This window comes from Rhinoraja longicauda, chromosome 11 (genome assembly GCF_053455715.1).
Source record: "Rhinoraja longicauda isolate Sanriku21f chromosome 11, sRhiLon1.1, whole genome shotgun sequence".
Classification (NCBI taxonomy): domain Eukaryota; kingdom Metazoa; phylum Chordata; class Chondrichthyes; order Rajiformes; family Arhynchobatidae; genus Rhinoraja; species Rhinoraja longicauda.
In genome coordinates, this window is record NC_135963.1 from 59,399,944 (window position 1) to 59,421,095 (window position 21,152).

The 21,152-nt window shown below is 46.6% G+C and overlaps 1 protein-coding gene across 1 annotated transcript in view; it reads left to right on the top strand.

Annotated features, from left to right (window-relative positions):
• The window catches only part of LOC144597970 (adhesion G protein-coupled receptor D2), a 276,860-nt gene that overhangs the window by 68,173 nt on the left and 187,535 nt on the right, over positions 1-21,152 (top strand). The window lies entirely within an intron of this gene.

Sequence of the window (21,152 nt, forward strand, 5' to 3'; positions counted from 1 at the left end):
AAATCATGCTTGACTAATCTTCTGGAATTTTTTGAGGATGTGACAAGTGAAATGGATGAAGGGGAGCCAGTGGATGTAGTGTATCTAGACTTTCAGAAAGCCTTTGATAAGGTTCCACACGGGAGATTGGTGAGCAAAATTAGAGCACATGGTATTAGGGGTAGGGTGTTGACATGGATAGAGAATTGGTTGGCAGACAGGAAGCAAAGAGTAGGAGTAAACGGGTCCTTTTCAGAATGGCAGGCAGTGGCGAGTGGAATGCCGCAAGGCTCGGTGTTGGGGCCGCAACTGTTTACCATATATATTAATGATTTGGAAGAGGGAATTAGAAGCAACACGAGCAAATTTGCGGATGACACAAAGCTGGGTGGCAGCGTAAACTGTGAAGAGGATGTTAGGAGGTTGCAGGGTGACCTGGACAGGTTGAGTGAGTGGGCAGATGCGTGGCAGATGCAGTATAATATAGATAAATGTGAGGTTATCCACTTTGGCGGCATAAACAAGGAGGCAGATTATTATCTCAATGGAGTTAGGTTAGGTAAGGGGGAGGTGCAGCGAGACCTGGGTGTCCTTGTACACCAGTCACTGAAAGTTGGGGTGCAGGTACAGCAGGCAGTGAAGAAAGCTAATGGAATGTTGGTCTTCATAACAAGAAGATTTGAGTATAGGAGTAAAGAGGTTCTTCTGCAGTTGTATAGTGCCCTGGTAGGACCATATCTGGCGTATTGTGTACAGTTTTGGTCTCCTAATTTGAGGAAGGACATCCTTGTAATTGAGGCAGTGCAGCGTAGGTTCACGAGATTGATCCCTGGGATGGCGGGACTGACATATGAGGAAAGATTGAAAAGACTAGGCTTGTATTCACTGGAGTTTAGAAGGATGAGAGGGGATCTTATAGAAACATATAAAATTATAAAAGGACTGGACAAGCTAGATGCTGGAAAAATGTTCCCAATGTTGGGCGAGTCCAGAACCAGGGGCCACAGTCTTAGAATAAAGGGGAGGCCATTTCTAACACAGAGGGCAGTGGAAGCTAAATCACTAGATGGATTTAAGAGAGAGTTAGATAGAGCTCTAGGGGCCAGTGGAATCAAGGGATATGGGGAGAAGGCAGGCAGGTGGTATTGATTGGGGACGATCAGCCATGATCACAATGATTGGCGGTGCTGGCTCGATGGGCCGAATGGCCTCCTCCTGCACCTATTATCTATGTTTCTATGTTTCTATGTTTTTTTGAAGATGTGACCAAAAAGGTGGATGAGGGCAGAGCTGTAGATGTTGTGTACATGGACTTCAGTAAGGCGTTCGACAAGGTTCCGCATGGTAGGCTGCTCTGGAAGGTTAGATCGCATGGGATTCAAGGAGAGATAGCTGAATGGATAGCAAACTGGCTCCATGGAAGGAAGCAGAGGGTGATGGTGGAAGGTTGCTTCTCGGACTGGAGGCCTGTGACTAGTGGTGTGCCCGTTACTGTTTGTCATCTACATCAATGATTAGGATGAGAACATACAGGGCAAGATTGGCAAGTTTGCTGATGATACAAAAGTTAGTGGTTTTGCAGATAGTGAAGATGGTTGTGAACGATTGCAGCAGGATCTGGATCGATTGGCCAGGAGGGCGGAGGAATGGTTGATGGAATTTAATACAGAGAAGTGTGAAGTGTTACATTTTGGAATGACTAACAAGGGCAGGACCTACACAGTAAATGGTAGGCCTCTGGGGAGTGTTGTAGAGCAGAGGGATCTAGGAGTACAGGTGCATGGTTCCTTGAAGATCGAGTCGCAAGTAGATAAGGTGGTCAAAAAGGCTTTTTGCATTTTGGCCTTCATCCGTCAGAGTATTAAGTATATAAGTTGGGAGGTCATGTTGCAGTTGTATAAGACGTTGGAGAGACTGCATTTAGAATATTGTGTTCAGTTCTGGGCACCATGTTATAGGAAAGATATTGCCAAGCACGAAAGGGTTCAGAAAAGATTTACGAGATGTTGCCAGGACTAGAGGGTGTGAGCTATAGGGAGAGGTTGAGTAGGCTGGGTCTCTATTCCATGGAGCGCAGGAGGATGAGGAGAGATCTTACAGAGGTGTACAACATCATGAGAGGAATAGATCGGGTAGATGCACAGAGTCTCTTACCCAGAGTAGGGGAATCGAGGACCAGAGGACACAGGTTGGAAGGTGAAGAGGAAAAGATTTAACAGGAATCCGAGGGGTAACTTTTTCACACAAAGGGTGGTGGGTGTATGGAACAAGCTGTCACAGGAGGTAGTTGAGGCTGGGATTACCCCATCATTTAAGAGATAGTTAGACAGTTACATGGATAGGACAGGTTTGGAGGGATATGGACCAAACGCAGGCAAGTGGGACTAGTGTAGCTGGGACATTGTTGGCCGGTGTGGGCGAGTTGGACCGAAGGGCCTGTTTCCACACAGTATCACTCTTTGAATCTAGTTCCCCCCTCATCCTTCTAAACTCCCGCGAGTACAGGCCCAATGCTGTCAAACACTGTGGAAGTTGGTGAGGGCTGTTGGGGACATGCCGAACTTTCTACGCCTTCTATGGAAGTGGAATATTGAAATTGCAGTGTCAGGGACTTCTGTATGACAGGGCACCGACTGTCCCAGGTGAATGTATCACAATCACAATCACAATAATACTTTATTAGCCAAGTATGTTTTGCAACATACGGGGAACTTCATTTGCTATACAGTCATAACAATAAAAAGCAACAGGACACACAAAATACATTTTAACATGAACATCCACCACAGTGACTCCTCCACATTCCTCACTGTGATGGAAGGCGAAAAAAAGTTCAATCGCTCCCTTCTTTGTCCTCCAGCGGTTCTCAGCTCCCCCGCACCAGGCGTTCGGACCCCGGGTCGGGGCTATCGAACCTCGTGCAGCTCGGAGCTCCTGACTGGTCTCGACCCGAGACTGCGAGCTCCTTGATGTTAAAGTCGCAGGCCGCAGTTGGAGCGTCGATCCCATGCAAGGGATCGCACGCTCAGATTGCCAGTCCATGCCCTGCGGGGGCTCAAAGTCAATCCCAGGCAAGGCCTCCAGCTCCACGACGTTAGGCCGTAGAGCGACCGGAGATGCGATCCGGAAAACAATCACATCTCCGGTAAGGTAAGAGATTGAAAAAAGTTTCCCCCTACCCCCCCCCCCCCACGTAAAACTAACTAGAGAACATTTATTTAAAAAATTCTATAAGAAAAAAGGGAGGGAGAGAGAAAACGGGGAATTATAGACCAGTTAGCCTAACATCGGTAGTGGGGAAAATGCTAGAGTCAGTTATTAAAGATGGGATAGCATCACATTTGGAAAGTGGTGAAATCATCGGACAAAGTCAGCATGGATTTATGAAAGATAAATCATGTCTGACGAATCTTATAGAATTTTTTGAGGATGTAACTAGTAGAGTGGATAAGGGAGAACCAGTGGATGTGTTATATCTGGACTTTCAGAAGGCCTTCGACAAGGTCCCACATAGGAGATTGGTGTACAAACTTAAAGCACATTTAAAGTCGCAGGCCGCGGTTGGAGCGTTGATCCCAGGCAAGGGATCGCACGCTCAGATCGTCAGTCCATGCCCTGCGGGGTTTCAAAGTCAGTCCCAGGCAAGGCCTCCAGCTCCACGATGCTAGGCCGCAGAGCGTCCGGAGATACGATCCGGAAAGCAATCGCATCTCCGGCAAGGTAAGAGATTGCAAAAAGTTTCCCCCGACCCCACCCCCCCCCCCCCCGCCCCACCACGTAAAACAAACTATAGAACATTTACAAAAAAAAATTTAAACTTACGAAAAATAACAAAAAGAGTTTGAAAACGACAGACAGACTAGACTGTAGGCGCCCTATCCCCGGGCACTTTCCCCTGCAACCGCACGAGATGCAACACCTGTCCCTTTACCTCCCCCCTCAACTCCTTCCAAGGACCCAAACAGTCTTTCCAGGTGAGACAGAGGTTCACCTGCACCTCCTCCAACCTCATCTATTGCATCCGCTGCTCTAGATGTCAACTTATTTACATCGGCGAAACCAAGCGCAGGCTCGGCGATCACTTCGCTCAACACCTTCGCTCGGTCCGCATTAACCAATCTGATCTCCCGGTGGCTGAGCACTTCAACTCCTCCTCCCACTCCCAGTCTGACCTTTCTGTCATGGGCCTCCTCCAGTGCTATAGTGAGGCACACTGACAATTGGAGGAACAGCACCTCATATTTCGCCTGGGCAGCTTGCAGCTGTCCCTCTGTCCCTCTCTTCCCCTCCTCTCTCCCAGATCTCCCTCTATCTTCCTGTCTCCACCTATATCCTTCCTTTGTCCCGCCCCCCTGACATCAGTTTGAAGAAGTGTCTCGACCCGAAACGTCACCCATTCCTTCTCTCCTGAGATGCTGCCTGACCTGCTGAGTTACTCCAGCATTTTGTGAATAAATACCTTCGATTTGTACCAGCATCTGCAGTTATTTTCATACAGACTGTAGGCGAGGCAGCCGTCATGTGGTGGTTCTGTCGGCTGAGGAGCCAGATTAGAATTTTACTGGAATAGGTTCAGTTTAGTTTATTGTCACGTGTACCGAGGTACAGTGAAAAGCTTTTGTTGCGTGCTAACCAGTCAGCGGCATGAATACATGATCACAATCGATCCATTTACAGTGTATAGATACATGATAAGGGAATAACGTTTAGTGCAAGGTTAAACCAGTAAAGTCTGATCAAAGGTAGTCCAAGGGTCACCAATGAGGTAGATAGTAGTTCAGCACAGCTCTCTGGTCGTGGTAGGATGATTCAGTTGCCTGATAACAGCTGGGAAAAAACTGTCCCTGAATCTGGAGGTGTGCGTTTTCACATTTCTGCACCTTTTGCCCGATGGGAGAGGGGAGAAGAGGGAGTGGCCAGGGTGCGACTCATCCTTGATGATGCTGCTGGCCTTGCCGAGGCAGCGCGAGGTATAAATGGAGTCAGTGGAAGGGAGGTTGGTTTGTGTGATGGTCTGGGCTGCGTTCAGCTGTCTGCAATTTCCTGCGGTCTTGGATGGAGCTGTTCCAAAAACAAACTGTGACGCATCCTGATAAAATGCTTTCTGTGGTGCCAAATTTTTGTCTACACTACAGTAACATATAACAACATATAACATATAACAACTACAGCATGGAAACAGGCCTGTCCGGCCCTACCAGTCCACGCCGACCATTCTCCCTGACCTAGTCTCATCTACCTGCACTCAGACCATAACCCTCCAATCCCCTCCTATCCATATACCTATCCAATTTACTCTTAAATAATAAAATCGAGCCAGCCTCCACCACTTCCACCGGAAGCCCATTCCATACAGCCACAACCCTCTGAGTAAAGAAGTTCCCCCTCATGTTACCCCTAAACCTTTGTCCCTCAATTCTGAAGCTATGTCCCCTTGTTGGAATCTTCCCCACTCTCAAAGGGAAAAGCCTACCCACGTCAACTCTGTCCGTCCCTCTCATAATTTAAAAAACCTCTATCAAGTCCCCCCTCAACCTTCTACGCTCCAAAGAATAAAGACCCAACCTGTTCAACCTCTCTCTGTAGCCTAAGTGCTGAAACCCAGGCAACATTCTAGTAAATCTCCTCTGTACCCTCTCCATTTTGTCGACATCCTTCCTATAATTTGGCGACCAGAACTGCACACCATACTCCAGATTCGGCCTCACCAATGCCCTGTACAATTTCAACATTACATCCCAACTTCTATACTCGATGCTCTGATTTATAAAGGCAAGCATACCAAACGCCTTCTTCACCACCCTATCCACATGAGATTCCACCTTCAGGGAACAATGCACAGTTATTCCCAGATCCCTCTGTTCCACTGCATTCCTCAATTCCCTACCATTTACCCTGTACGTCCTATTTTAATTTGTCCTACCAAAATGCAGCACCTCACACTTATCAGCATTAAACTCCATCTGCCATCTTTCAGCCCACCCTTCCAAAAGGCCCAAGTCTCTCTGTAGACTTTGAAAATCTACCTCACTATCAACTACTCCACCTATCTTAGTATCACCTGCATATTTACTAATCCAATTTGCCACACCATCATCCAGATCATTAATGTAAATGACAAACAACAGTGGACCCAACACAGATCCTTGGGGCACTCCACTAGACACTGGCCTCCAACCTGACATACAATTGTCAACCGTTACCCTCTGGTATCTCCCATTCAGCCATTGTTGAATCCATCTTGCAACCTCACTATTAATGCCCAACGATTTAACCTTCTTAATCAACCTTCCATGTGGAACCTTGTCAAATGCCTTACTGAAGTCCATATAGACAACATCCACAGCCTTGCCCTTATCAATTTCCCTGGTAACCTCTTCAAAAAATTCAAGAAGATTAGTCAAACATGACCTTCCAGGCACAAATCCATGTTGACTGTTTCTAATCAGGCCTTGATTATCCAAATAATTATATATATTGTCCCTAAGTATCTTTTCCATTAATTTTCCCACCACAGACGTCAAACTAATAGGTCTATAATTGCTAGGTTTACTTTTAGAACCTTTTTTAAACAAAGGCACAACATGCGCAATGCGCCAATCTTCCGGCACCATCCCTGTTTCTAATGACGTTTGAAATATTTCCGTCATAGCCCCTGCTATTTCTGCACTAACTTCCCTCAATGTCCTAGGGAATATCCTATCAGGACCTGGAGACTTATCCACTTTTATATTCTTCAAAAGTGTCCGTACCTCCTCTTCTTTAATCCTCCTAATTTCCATCACTACTCTACTTGTTTCGCTTACCTCACATAATTCAATATCCTTCTCCTCGGTAAATACCGAAGAAAATAAATTGTTTAATATCTCCCCCATTTCTTCCGGCTCAGCACATAGCTGTCCACTCTGACTCTCTAATGGACCAATTTTATCCCTCACTATCCTTTTGCTATTGACATATCTGTAGAACCCCTTGGGGTTTACTTTTACATTACTTGCCAAAGCAGCCTCATATCTTTTTTTCGCTTTTCTAATTTCCTTTTTAAGATTCCTTTTACATTCTTTATATTCCTCAAGAACCTCATTTACTCCCTGCCGCTTATATTTATTGTATATCTCCCTCTTTTTCCGAACCAAGTGTCCAATTTCCCTGGAAAACCACGGCTCTTTCAAATTATTATTCTTTCCTTTCCACCGAACAGGGACATAAAGACTCTGTACTCTCAAAATTTCACCTTTAAATATCCTCCATTTCTCTATTATATCCTTTTCATAAAACAACAATTTCCATTTCACTCCTTTTAAATCCTTTCTCATCTCCTCAAAATTAGCCTTTCTCCAATCCAAAATCTCAACCCTTGGTCCAGATTTGACCTTTTCCATAATGATATTGAAACTAATGGCATTATGATCACTAGACCCAAAGTGCTCCTCAACACATACCTCCGTCACCTGACCCATCTCATTTCCTAACAGGAGGTCCAACACTGCCCCTTCTCTGGTAGGCACCTCTACGTATTGCTGCAAAAAACTATCCTGCACACATTTTACAAACTCCAAACCATCCAGCCCTTTAACAGAATGTGATTCCCAGTCTATATACGGAAAATTGAAATCACCCACAATCACCACTCTGTGCTTACTACTAATATCTGCTATCTCCTTACATATTTGCTCTTCCAATTCTCGTTCCCTATTTGGCGGTCTATAATACACCCCTATAAGTGTTGCTAAACCTTTCTCATTTCTGAGTTCCACCCATAATAATAACATATTAACTTTATTTATATGCTGTAAATGTAATTCTTTTTTGTGCACAATCCGCAGGCATTGCCACTTTCATTTCACTGCACATCGTGTATGTGTATGTGACAAATAAACTTGACTTGACTTGATCTGTGGAAGTTGGTGAGAGTTGTAGGGGACATGCCAAACGTCCTAAGCCTTCGAAGGAAGTAGAATATTTAAATGGCTGTGTCTGGGAGAACATCACAGTTGTCTGGCCACTACTCACTGCCCCGTGTGCCCAGCACCCACTGTCCCGTGTGTGTGACTGGGCCCCCACTGTCCCGTGTGTGTGACTGGGCCCCGTGTGTGTGACTGGGCCCCGTGTGTGTGACTGGGCCCCCACTGTTCCGTGTGTGTGACTGGGCCCCCACTGTCCTGTGTGTATGCCCAGCACCCACTGCCCTGTGTGCTCAGCACCCACTGCCCCGTGTGTGTGACTGGGCCCCCACTGCCCCGTGTGTGTGACTGGGCACCGTGTGTGTGACTGGGCCCCCACTGTTCCATGTGTGTGACTGGGCCCGCACTGTCCCGTGTGTGTGACTGGACCCCGTGTGTGTGACTGGGCCCCCACTGTTCCGTGTGTGTGACTGGGCCCGCACTGTCCCGTGTGTGTGACTGGGCCCCGTGTGTGTGACTGGGCCCCCACTGTCCCGTGTGTGTGACTGGGCCCCGTGTGTGACTGGGCCCCCACTGTCCCGTGTGTGTGACTGGGCCCCCACTGTCCCGTGTGTGTGACTGGGCCCCGTGTGTGACTGGGCCCCCACTGTCCCGTGTGTGACTGGGCCCCCACTGTCCCGTGTGTGACTGGGCCCCCACTGTCCCGTGTGTGTGTGACTGGGCCCCGTGTGTGTGTGACTGGGCCCCCACTGTCCCGTGTGTGTGACTGGGCCCCCACTGTCCCGTGTGTGACTGGGCCCCCACTGTCCCGTGTGTGTGACTGGGCCCCCACTGTCCCGTGTGTGACTGGGCCCCCACTGTCCCGTGTGTGACTGGGCCCCCACTGTCCCGTGTGTGTGACTGGGCCCCCACTGTCCCGTGTGTGACTGGGCCCCCACTGTCCCGTGTGTGACTGGGCCCCCACTGTCCCGTGTGTGACTGGGCCCCCACTGTCCCGTGTGTGACTGAGCCCCCACTGTCCCGTGTGTGTGTGACTGGGCCCCGTGTGTGTGTGACTGGGCCCCCACTGTCCCGTGTGTGTGTGACTGGGCCCCGTGTGTGTGTGACTGGGCCCCCACTGTCCCGTGTGTGTGACTGGGCCCCGTGTGCGTGACTGGGCCCCCACTGTCCCGTGTGTGTGACTAGGCCCCCACTGTCCCGTGTGTGTGACTGGGCCCCGTGTGTGTGTGACTGGGCCCCCACTGTCCCGTGTGTGTGACTGGGCCCCCACTGTCCCGTGTGTGTGACTGGGCCCCCACTGTCCCGTGTGTATGTGACTGGGCCCCGTGTGTGTGACTTGGCCCCGTGTGTGTGTGACTGGGCCCTCACTGCCCCGTGTGTGTGACTGGGCCCCCACTGTCCCGTGTGAATGTGTGGTCTCCCGGAAAAAAATCAGATACTCGAGTTTCAATGTTTGGAAAATGCCCTTCAGGCAGCAGCTGGTGCGTCCAGCTCCACTGGGAAGTGGGGGTGGGGGTGGTGTTGAAGGATAATTCAATCTGCAAGTGATGCTTTCCGTCCTGTAGTTTGAACCTAGAATATGTCAGATATCTGATCACCTTGAAGGCAGGAGGAGGAGACCGGAGGGACCTTTACCCAGTGCTGGTGACCACCCCAGTTCTCTGGCAATGCCCTTTGTCTCTTCACTCTGCAGGGGCTCAGTCCGAGTGGCCCAGCTCTGTTGGTTTTCATTGCTGGCAGTGAGGGGCATCATCTTTGGTTGGGTTGTGCCAGCCTCCTCTCCAAACATGTGAACTTTGCAATATCGGGCGGCACGGTGGCGCAGCGGTAGAGTTGTTGCCTTGCAGCACTTACAGCGCCAGAGACCCGGGTTCCATCTCGACTACGGGCGCTCTCCGTATAGAATTTGTACGTTCTCCCTGTGACCACGTGGGTTATCTCCGAGATCTTCGGTTTCCTCCCACGCTCCAAAGACGTATGGGTTTGTAGGTTAATTGGCTTGGTGGATGTGTAAAATTGTCCCTAGTGTGTAGGATACTGTTAATGTGCGGTGATCGCCAGTCAGTGCAGAATCGGTGGGCCGAAGGGCCTGTTTCTACGCTGTATCTCTAAATTAAACTAAATGAAACTAAAATCTGTGTTCATGCATGACAGTGAAAAATTGGTCAAATATAATTCACTAGCTTTTAACACAATCTTTTAAAATTATATTCAAGTTTATATTTTTTAAATTTATTAAAGGGTGTAAATTGAAAATAAAGTACGGTAAGACAATTCTCACAATTAAATTGATGAGTTAGATAGAGCTCTTAGGGCTAATGGAATCAAGGGATATGGGGAGAAAGCAGGAACGGGGTACTGATTGTGGATGATCAGCCACGATCATATTGAATGGCAGTGCAGGTGTGAAGGGCCGAATGACCCACTCTTGCACCTATTTTCTGTGTTTCTAAATATAGTGCAGATAGTTGCAAAGTTATAACATATAACATATAACAACTACAGCATGGAAACAGGCCTGTCCGGCCCTACCAGTCCACGCCGACCATTCTCCCTGACCTAGTCTCATCTACCTGCACTCAGACCATAACCCTCCAATCCCCTCCTATCCATATACCTATCCAATTTACTCTTAAATAATAAAATCGAGCCAGCCTCCACCACTTCCACCGGAAGCCCATTCCATACAGCCACAACCCTCTGAGTAAAGAAGTTCCCCTCATGTTACCCCTAAACCTTTGTCCCTCAATTCTGAAGCTATGTCCCCTTGTTGGAATCTTCCCCACTCTCAAAGGGAAAAGCCTACCCACGTCAACTCTGTCCGTCCCTCTCAAAATTTTAAAAACCTCTATCAAGTCCCCCCTCAACCTTCTACGCTCCAAAGAATAAAGACCCAACCTGTTCAACCTCTCTCTCTCTGTAGCCTAAGTGCTGAAACCCAGGCAACATTCTAGTAAATCTCCTCTGTACCCTCTCCATGTTGTCGACATCCTTCCTATAGTTGGTTGGGGAGTTTTATTCTGAACAACAACTTCTGTTCTGCTTTTGACTCCAAAAGCTGGAGTAACTCAGCGGGTCAGACAGCACCACCGGAGAAAAGGAATAGGTGACGTTTTGGGTCGAGACCCTTCTTCTTTCCCTCTCCCCTGACTCTCAGTCTGAAGAAGGGTCTTGACCCAAATCATCACCTATTCCTTCTCTCCACAGATGCCGTCTGACCTGCTGAGTTACTCCAGCATGTTGTGTGTATCTTCAGTTTATACCAACATCTGCAGTTCCTTCCTACACATTTCTTCTATTCTGCTTTCCCAGTTCACAGTTGTGAAACCGCTATGTTACCGGGGGAGGCAGTGTTTTAGGGGAAAGGGTAACTTTCTTCATTGGTGCTGTGGCTAGATCTGCAGCATCTAATGATGTGCCACTGGTGAGTCTACCTGACCACCCCGACTTAGAAATAGTAACATCACAGGTGCCACTTTGCTGTCTTCATGCATTCCACCTCTTCACTAGTCATGGACAATGTTGCTCATGGCACTTTCTTTGTGCCACAAAGCTCAGTATTGATTGTACTGTAGTCCTGTGGTCAGTCTGAGGTCAATGGAAAAGAGATGATCACAGACTTGGCACTCCCCTGTTCTGACCCAGTACTGAGAGAGACAAATGTGTGATCAATTCCTCCGTCTACGCCGCATCTGCGCCTGGGATGAGGTGTTTCACACTAGGGCATCAGAGATGTCCTCATTCTTCAGGAAACGGGGCTTCCCCCCCTCCATTATAGATGAGGCTCTCACTAGGGTCTCTTCCACATCCCGCAGCTCCACTCTTGCTCCCCCTCCCCCCCCCCCCCATTAGTAACAAGGACAGAATCCCCCTCGTTCTCACCTTACACCCCACCAGCCAGCGTATCCAACAAATCATCCGCCAACATTTCCGTCACCTACAACGGGACCCCACCACTGGCCACATCTTCCGATCCCCTCCCCTTTCTGCGTTCCGCAGAGACCATTCCCTCCATAACTCCCTGGTCCACTCGTCCCTTCCTACCCAAACCACCCCATCCCCGGGCCATTCCCCAGTGCAACCGCACAAGATGCAACACCTGTCCCTTTACCTCCCCCCTCAACTCCATCCAAGGACCCAAGCAGTCTTTCCAGGTGAGGCAGAGGTTCACCTGCACCTCCTCCAACCTCATCTATTGTATCCGCTGCTCTAGATGTCAACTTATTTACATCGGCGAAACCAAACGCAGGCTCGGCGATCGTTTCGCTCAACACCTTCGCTCAGTCCGCCTTAACCAACCTGATCTCCCGGTGGCTGAGCACTTCAACTCCCACTCCCACTCCCAGTCTGACCTTTCTGTCATGGGCCTCCTCCAGTCCCATAGTGAGGCCCACTGGAAATTGGAGGAACAGCACCTCATATTTCACTTGGGCAGCTTGCAGCCCAGCGGTATGAACATTAACTTCTCCAACTTCAGATAGTTCCTCTGTCCCTCTCTTACCCTCCTCCTTCCCAGTTCTCCCTCTATCTTCCTGTCTCCACCTATATCCTTCCTTTGTCCCGCCCCCCTGACATCAGTCTGAAGAAGGGTCTCGACCCGAAACGTCACCCATTCCTTCTCTCCTGAGATGCTGCCTGACCTGCTGAGTTACTCCAGCATTTTGTGAATAAATACCTTCGATTTGTACCAGCATCTGCAGTTATTTCCTTACACGATGTGTGGCTGCTGGTACAGCTGTTTAATCATTGTGCGTCTTGTTAATGATCCGAAATTAAACCAGTTGATTGCATGTAATGATTTCCTTTGGGTTTGCCAAGAAATCCTCACCACTACAGCTGTTGTTGATAAAACTATCTTTGCTTTGGCTTTCATTAATTGAGAAATTTGACTGTTTGGCAGCCTTCAGAGAGTCCTTTACAAGGCAAGGAAGATTTATTCTCATGTTTAGAAGGGTAGGAGCAGAATTGGACCATTCGGCCCATCGTCTATTCTGTCATTCAATTGTGGCTGATCTATCTTTCCCTCTCAACCCCATTCTCCTGCCTTCTCCACATAACCTCTGATACCCGTACTAAGCAAGAATCTATCTTAGAAATATCCACTGCCACAGATTCACCACCCTCTGACTATAGAAAGCCCTCTTCATCTCCTTCCTAAAACAAAATCCTTTAATTCTGAGGCTATGGCCTCTGATCATAGACCCACTGGTGGAAACATCCTCTCCACACCACTCTATCCACTCACACCACTATTCTATACTTTTCGATGAGGTCCCACCTCATCATTCCAAACTCCAGTAAGTAGAGCCCCAGCCATCAAACGCCCATCATATGTTAACCCAATCGTTCCTGGGATCATTCTCGTAAACCTCCTCTGGACCCTCTCCAGAGCCAGCACATCCTTCCTCAGATAAGGGGCCCAAACGTGCTCACAATTGCTTCACCACTGCCTGAGGAATGGTCAGTTCTTCAGTGGAAGGAGCTTTGCTCGTTCTGCTCAATGCTTCTGCTCTAGACGTTGGTCAGTAGTGCTTACTTGTCATGGGTTGCAGTAGTGAGACTGTCGGTACTGTCTGCATCAGTGAGTCGCAGCATAATGCCCCTCCTATTTCTCCACCTCAGCTTCTATGAGAGGCTCATGAGTGGAACGTCCCAAGTCTCTGGACAATAAAGTTGGGCAGAGGGCCTCGCCTCCGCTGCCAACCGTATCCTCTCACCCCCTGCTGCCAAACCCTCCCACTTTAATAAGATTAATGTGTATAACTTGGTCCATTAGTCTGCATCATCATTGGAGAACAGGAATAGGTGATGTTTTGAATCGTGACCCTTCTTCAGAGCTTGACCCAAAACGTCACATAGACATTACGTGCAGGAGGAGGCCATTCGGCCCTTCGAGCCAGCACCGCAGTCACCTATTCCTTTTTCTCCAGAGATGCTGTCTGAGCCGCTGAGTTACATCAGCTTTATGCGTCTATCTTTGGTTTAGACCAGCATCTGCAGTTCTTCCTGCACATTAGATGCATCATTGTAGACTTCTGGTTTCTATCACAGAGAATGGTGAAGGCATCCATTGCTTGGAGCTCCTGGGGACTACTTGCTTCACACAGACGACAACTGTTTTAGACAGTGGCGTTCCTCTGTCTTTATCAGAGCATTTAGAAATCAGCAATAATTGCCCTTGTTGACATTGTACACATCCCGTAAATGAGTACAACTATGTAGTGAGGAAATCCTCTGAATGCTCATGAATGCTCACAATGTTTGATCACCAGAATGTCAGACACGTGGATATTTGTTGAGGATGCGATGTTGTCATCTTCTGAGAATTTAGTTTGGGATATCGGTGCTGAGGTAGGAGACCCACATTTGCCCCTGTATTAGATATGGAATGGGATAAGTTGTGAGCAACAACAATCCTGCTTTAGTGACGCATGTTTACATCCAGTCTTGTGTTCCACAACACAGAAATATGCATGCTGTGGTTTAAAGACAAGCATGCAAATTGCAAACGGATATTAACATTTGCTTAATTGAAGCATCTGCAATTAATAAGCAGAAAGCACACAGCGTAAGTTGCTGGAGACTGCAAAAACAAGAACTGGTAATTGATTCCATGCAATGATTAATTAGTGCTCCCGGTCTTACCTTTGCCGCCTGCATTGCACGAAGATGTGTCTGTTTCAAAGCAGCAAGTCCTTGACTGTCGCCATTCTGGGAAGCAGCCAACTTCCCAATGCGTACCACCAGATGGCAACATCGCCTCATCTCTGCCCTGCCCGACCACTGCCCTGCTTTCCCGAAAATGAGTTATCTCAAGGGATCTGATCATAATTTCACTTCAAAGTTTTGAAGTGCAGCATTATTTTTTTCCATTGCATGGACTTTTTTAAGATTGGCAAACTGAGTAGAGAATGGTTGGCAAAATAATTAGATGGTCAACTAAATGATACTTCTCGAAGGTATTTATTCACAAAATGCTGGAGTAACTCAGCAGGTCAGGCAGCATCTCGGGAGAGAAGGAATGGGTGATGTTTCGGGTCGAGACCCTTCTAGGGTCTCGACCCGAAACGTCACCCATTCCTTCTCTCCCGAGATGATGCCTGACCTGTTGAGTTACTCCAGCATTTTGTGAATAAATACCTTTGATTTGTACCAGCATCTGCAGTTATCTTCTTATACTAAATGATACTTGTCCTCCGGTGATGTTAGTTCAGAGTTGCTGTTCTTGTATTACTAGAGCGAGTTATTTACTGCACAAATGCGTTTGTGTGCTAACATTGCAGAGATAATTCCCCCCCCCCTCTAGAAATCTGTATAGTTCAGTAAAATCAAATTGGATATAAATTTCAGGTGCATTCATTCAGAATGTCAATCATCTGCAGGCATTGTCAATGCCAATACCAACAATAATTTATTGTGGACCTCAGCTGTTCAGTAATAAAAATTGAGACTTTGAACAATAAAACAATTTATCTACTGGCTTTAGCAGGATCACCTAGCAAGTGCCTGTGACCTTCCTAATTGTTGCAGAATCTATTAGCTGTACAGCAGGGAGAGTGAACGTGTTGGAGGGCAATGGGTAGCTGCAGATGAATTACTACGAAGCAGTAATCCAGTTGAGGGCAGGTCACGATTGCTCTCTGCAACACCCAGATTGGATTACTGAGCCTCATTTCACTTTGATAGATCTGTTAACATTCACTCGAGAAGATTTTCTCCCCTTTTTGGCGTTATTTTCTTCATTGCCTGAGTCTGAGAGTATTTCTGTAAGTGGTTCTTCGTCAGAGTATTGGTGGGCAACTGACACAGTTGACTTTTAATTGTAGCATGTGGAGCAAAAGCAGAATTATTTGAGGCTATTTCCTTGTTCATTTCTCCTACTACTTTGAAGTTTAAATTTGCTTTTCATTCATTTCTGTTACTGTTGTGATGTTTTATTTATTGGCAGTCATTACAACTTATTGTATGAAAACTGGAAAAAAAAGTACATCTGCTCCAAGTGAAATTTTAGCTTGTGTGTGTGGAAAGATTAAGGTTTTGTTGCCATTTACACGATAATGCCAGTGAAGTCCAAAGTTCTTTAAAAACTTTACTGTTGGAATTGTATGCTTTGGGGATTTATTTTCACCTGATGTGGGTTGGATGTGGTTAATAGGTTCACAAACTCTCCCTAAGCCAGCCTGCTAATTTTGTGCAAATGAGTGAGTCTCGATATAACGGATATGTATCAAGGAGTGGGGCTGGGGGTTCTTGCCGAAGATAGACACAAAATGCTGGAGTAACTCAGCGGGACAGGTCGCATCTACGGATAGAAGGAATGGGTGACATTTCGGGTCGAGACTCTTCTTCAGACTTCTTCAAAGAACATGCTGAAACATGAAGAATGTTACATAACCTCATAGCTCCCCATTTAAACTGAAAGAATTTAACATTGCAATCGTTTTGTCCTTTTATTCCAAGTTGTGACAATCGTTAGGAGACTGAGACATGGATTGTCGTTTGTGGTTCAAATGGAATAACTTTGACCTTTGCTGACAGAACTTTGACCTTTGTTGACAGTTCTTTTGTTTAAAGTGCAACGTCAACTCATTTGAAATTTTGGACATCGTAATGAACTCTCAACAGCACTTCTCTAATTTGGATTGAAGGCAAATCTTGCAAACTCCTGCTTTGCCAACATTATATCTTGTAAATGGGCCAACAAATGTGTCACAAGATCTGACATTCAGCATTTTGCTATGTGTAAGAAAGAACTGCAGATGCTGGTTTACACTGAAGATAAGCACAAAATGCTGGAGTAACTCAGCGAGGCAGGAAGCATCTCTGGAGAGAAGTAGGTAATGTTTCGGGTCGAGACTCTTGTTCAGACTGAGAGTCAGGGGAGAGGGAGACATAGATATGGAAGGGTAAGGTGTGAAAACATATTTGATCAGTGTTTTCACACCTCACCATGCCATATCTCTATGTCTCCCTCACCCCTGATTCTCCATCTGAAGAAGGGTCTCAACCTGAAACATCACCTAATCCTTGCATTAATCTCCAGCATTATGTTCTACAGAAAATTATGGATATTTAGCATTGGTAACGCTGAATCCTCTTTGCAATGTAGCATTCTGAAATGTGGCAAATTGTTTTGGGTGGAGAAGCAGTTGAATTTTATTCTCCCAGGATTTAAAAATGTGTTTGCTCGTGCTTGTCTGGGTTAGGTTTTATCCATTACAAGCTCATGTCAAAACAACTAATTCACAATTTTAGGAGCAAAGGGCATATCAAGATAAAATGTTTTATAATATTCAGTCCAATCATTTAAAATAGTATTGTTTGCTCTTTGCCACCTGTGGGTACGTGTTCACTGATATGGTATTCCAAGGCTTAGCATGTGCTGAAAATGATTTTAACTGCAGCTTTCTCCTTGTTGAATACTCAGCTTGTTTTCAGTTTGAGTTCCCATTGGAAAAACTAAACTGGTGCTCTCAGGTCTAACATCTCAGTGAATACCATTCTCATTCTCCACGGTTACATGTACCTTCATATCATCATCATATATCTACAGCCGGAAACAGGCCTTTTCGGCCCTCCAAGTCCGTGCCGCCCAGTGATCCCCGTACGTTAACACTATCCTACACCCACTAGGGACAATTTTTACATTTACCCAGCCAATTAACCTACGTACCTGTACGTCTTTGGAGTGTGGGAGGAAACCGAAGATCTCGGAGAAAACCCACGCAGGTCACGGGGAGAACGTACAAACTCCTTACAGTGCAGCACCCGTAGTCAGGATCGAACCTGTGTCTGTGTACCTTCTGTCTGGTTTACAGATGCATAAACCATCTTGCACGCAGATTGCAAAAAACCCCACATAAATGCTGCTTTTCCTTTTAGTTTAGTATAGATTTAGCCCACCGAGTCCGCACCGACCAGCGATCCTCGCACACTAGCACTATCCTACACACACTAGGGACAATTTACATTTATACCAAGCCAATTAACCTACAAACCTGCGCGTCTTTGGAGAGTGGGAGGAAACCGAAGATCTCGGAGAAAACCCACACTGGTCACAGGGGGAACGTACAAACTCCGTACAGACAGTGCCCATAGTTAGGATGGAACCCGGGTCTCTGACGCTGTGCCACCGTGCCACCCCTCAGCTCCTCAATGCCAGACTTTGCATTCCTTTTCTGTAACTGTGGAAACAGTACTATTTTCTTAATTAACCTTCATTTCTAATTACCTCTTTAACAAGCTGTTAACAAGCTTTCATACTTTGATGGAACGTGTCGTGAAAGAGCAGACGTTTCACAGCCCTGAAACATCCCAAAACCAATGTACAGTTTATGCAGAACATTGGTCAAGTCCAGTGGAGTTTATTGTCACCTGCATGAATACGGTGAGGTACAGGTAAAAGGAGCATCTTGCTTGCTGCAGCAGCACACGCACATAGACTCAGACAAGAGTCAAGGGTGACTTATTGCCAAATGTCCCAGATAGAACAATGAGATTCTTACTAGCAGCAGCACAACAGAATATGTAAACATTGTACACTAAACAATATAATAAACGAGAAAGAAAAAGAAAGTTCAGTGTGTGTATATATATTCACACACACTCACAAATACACACATGCATGATAGAACTTTATACAGACGTACACACAAATTAACCTTAATTCCTAATTAACAAGCTGTTAACAAGCACACTGATAGCACACATACGTACACACAGAAAACAAACAATAACAGGGTAATAATAACAATAGTCTATGTTGTTCAAAGCTTATTTGAGCTTGTAGTGTTTAATAGCCGAAAGGCAACACACAAAAATTGTACATAAATTACACACTATAGAGAAAAAACAAGATATTCCTACAAAACACAATTATTAAAAAAACATGTCCATGCTGGTGCCAGAGATGGTTCAAAGTGTTCTGTTGTCAAAGTAGGATTAGGCATGTGCTGTAGGAAGGTAGTTGGTCCTGAACCTGATGGTGTGGGACTTCAGGCTTCTGTACCTCCTGCCCTATGGTAGCAGTGAGAAGAGGGCCCAGCCCACATGGTGGAGATCCTTGATGATGAATGCTGCCTTCTTGAGGTAGCGCCTGCTGTAGATGCTTTTAATGGACCGCCTCTTGTAATAGTCCACCACTCTCCACAGCCTCTTGTGTTCCTGTGGGTTGGAATTATCACACTAGGTCATGGTGCAATTAGTGAGGGCTCTTTATACAGCAAATCCTTCCTGTAACGATCTACACAGCTTGGTGCAGTGTTATTCCTGCAAGTATTCACGGGGAACTGGAGGTGGGGAATCAAATTGTCAGGGAAATGGGCTTTAATGTGACCTGCAGCGTTTGGGCTGGGAGTCCATGAATGAATGGCATAAAGATTCATTTCACGGGGATCTCTGGGTGCAGCGGTAGAGTTGCTGCCTCACAGCGCCAGAGACCCGGGTTCCATCCCGACTACGGATGCTGTCTGTACGGGTGTTTGTACGTTCTCCCCGTGACATGCATGGGTTTTCTCCGAGATCTTTGGTTTCCTCCCACACTCCAAAGACGGTTTGTGGGTCAATTGGCTTACAAATTAACCGACAGGTTTGTAGGGTAGTGCTGATGTGCTGGGATCGCTGGTCGGTGCCGACTCGGTGGGCCGAAGGGCCTGTTTCCGTGCTGTATCTCTAAAACTAAAGCTAAACTCTATTTTTTGGAGGAGTATTTAAACATTCTTTATTTGAAAGGGGAGGAGAATGGATTGTTACTGTGTCACAAACCATGTGAAAGTGGAGAAATGATGGGGGTTGACGTGGTTTAGTAAAGTCAAAGTCCATTGAAGACTTTATCTGCCAGGTATTGCCTCCAGAGTACCAGTGACCACGAGTACTTTGACAAGATGAGCTTTTTAGCACTCACAGGGCACACTAATGAGCCAGTGTGTGCCGTCTGACTGGTGGGCTTTCTTGATTATCCGTGATTAATGGACGTTGTGTTAAGTGTGGAGATTTGAGAACATGCTTATCCTTCCCCAGCTGACACAGCTGTGTCTCTCCAGCTCAAATGACTTCCTCATCCTGCTCCCTACTGCCTCTAATGCAACCTTTTCCCTCTGCGAATTCTGGAGGGCGTTCAGTCAGATGCCAAGATGCCTGCTGTCGATGCTGGATAACTTGACAACTGTACAAGTGGCAGGAAATCCATGGAGAGTTTCTGCGTTGCTGAGCACAACCTCACCTGAAACCCTGCTTCTGTTCTCCACTCGGACAATACCTGCCACATTTAGTCAGACCATTGGTTGAGGATTGTCCCTGCATTTCACTAAGGTGGTGCAGGCAGCCTTACAGGGCCATAGACCCAGGTTCGATCCTGACTACCGGTGCTTGTATGTGTGGAGTTTGTACGTTCTCCCCGTGACCTGCACGGCTTTTCTCCGAGATCTTTGGTTTCCTCACATACTCCGAAGATGTACAGGTTTGTAGGTTAATTGGCTTGCTATAAAATGTAAATTGCCCCTAGCGTGTGTAGGGTAGTGTCAATGTGCAGGGATCGCTGGTCGGCACGGACTCAGTGCCCTGAAGGGCATGTTTCCGCGCTGTATCTCTAAACTAAACTAAACTAACCTAAAAGACATCCATCACTGGTGTGGAACTGATCTGAATAGAGTGGACCCAGTCTGAACCAAACTACAGTCAGGTAGTTGGAGAAATGGAATGCAAGGAAACCTGGCTAAATGACGGACAAGAGGTGTAGGAAGGAACTGCAGATGCTGGTTTAAACCAAAGGCAGACACAAAATGCTGGAGTAACTCAGCGGCACAGGCAGCATCTCTGGAGAGAAGGAATGGGTGACGTTTCGGGTCGAGACCCTTCTTCAGATTAGTCAGGGAACAGGGATACGAGAGATATAGACGATGATGTAGAAAGATAATGAGAGCGATAGGCAGGTGAGACAGCGATCAGTAATGAGGCTTCATTCACAAAATGCTGGAGTAACTCAGCAGGTCAGGCAGCATCTCAGGAGAGAAGGAATGGGTGACGTTTCAGGTCGAGACCCTTCAAGGGTCTCGACCCGAAACATCACCCATTCCTTCTCCCCTGAGATGCTGCCTGACCTGCTAAGTTACTCCAGCATTTTGTGAATAAATACCTTCGATTTGTACCAGCATCTGCAGTTATTTTCTTACAGTAATGAGGCTTCAAATTTGTAAACAATTACATAAACTAAATTCTGTACAGATTGCAGAAAATGCAAGATCAGTATTAATTTAATTTTTTTATTTCCTT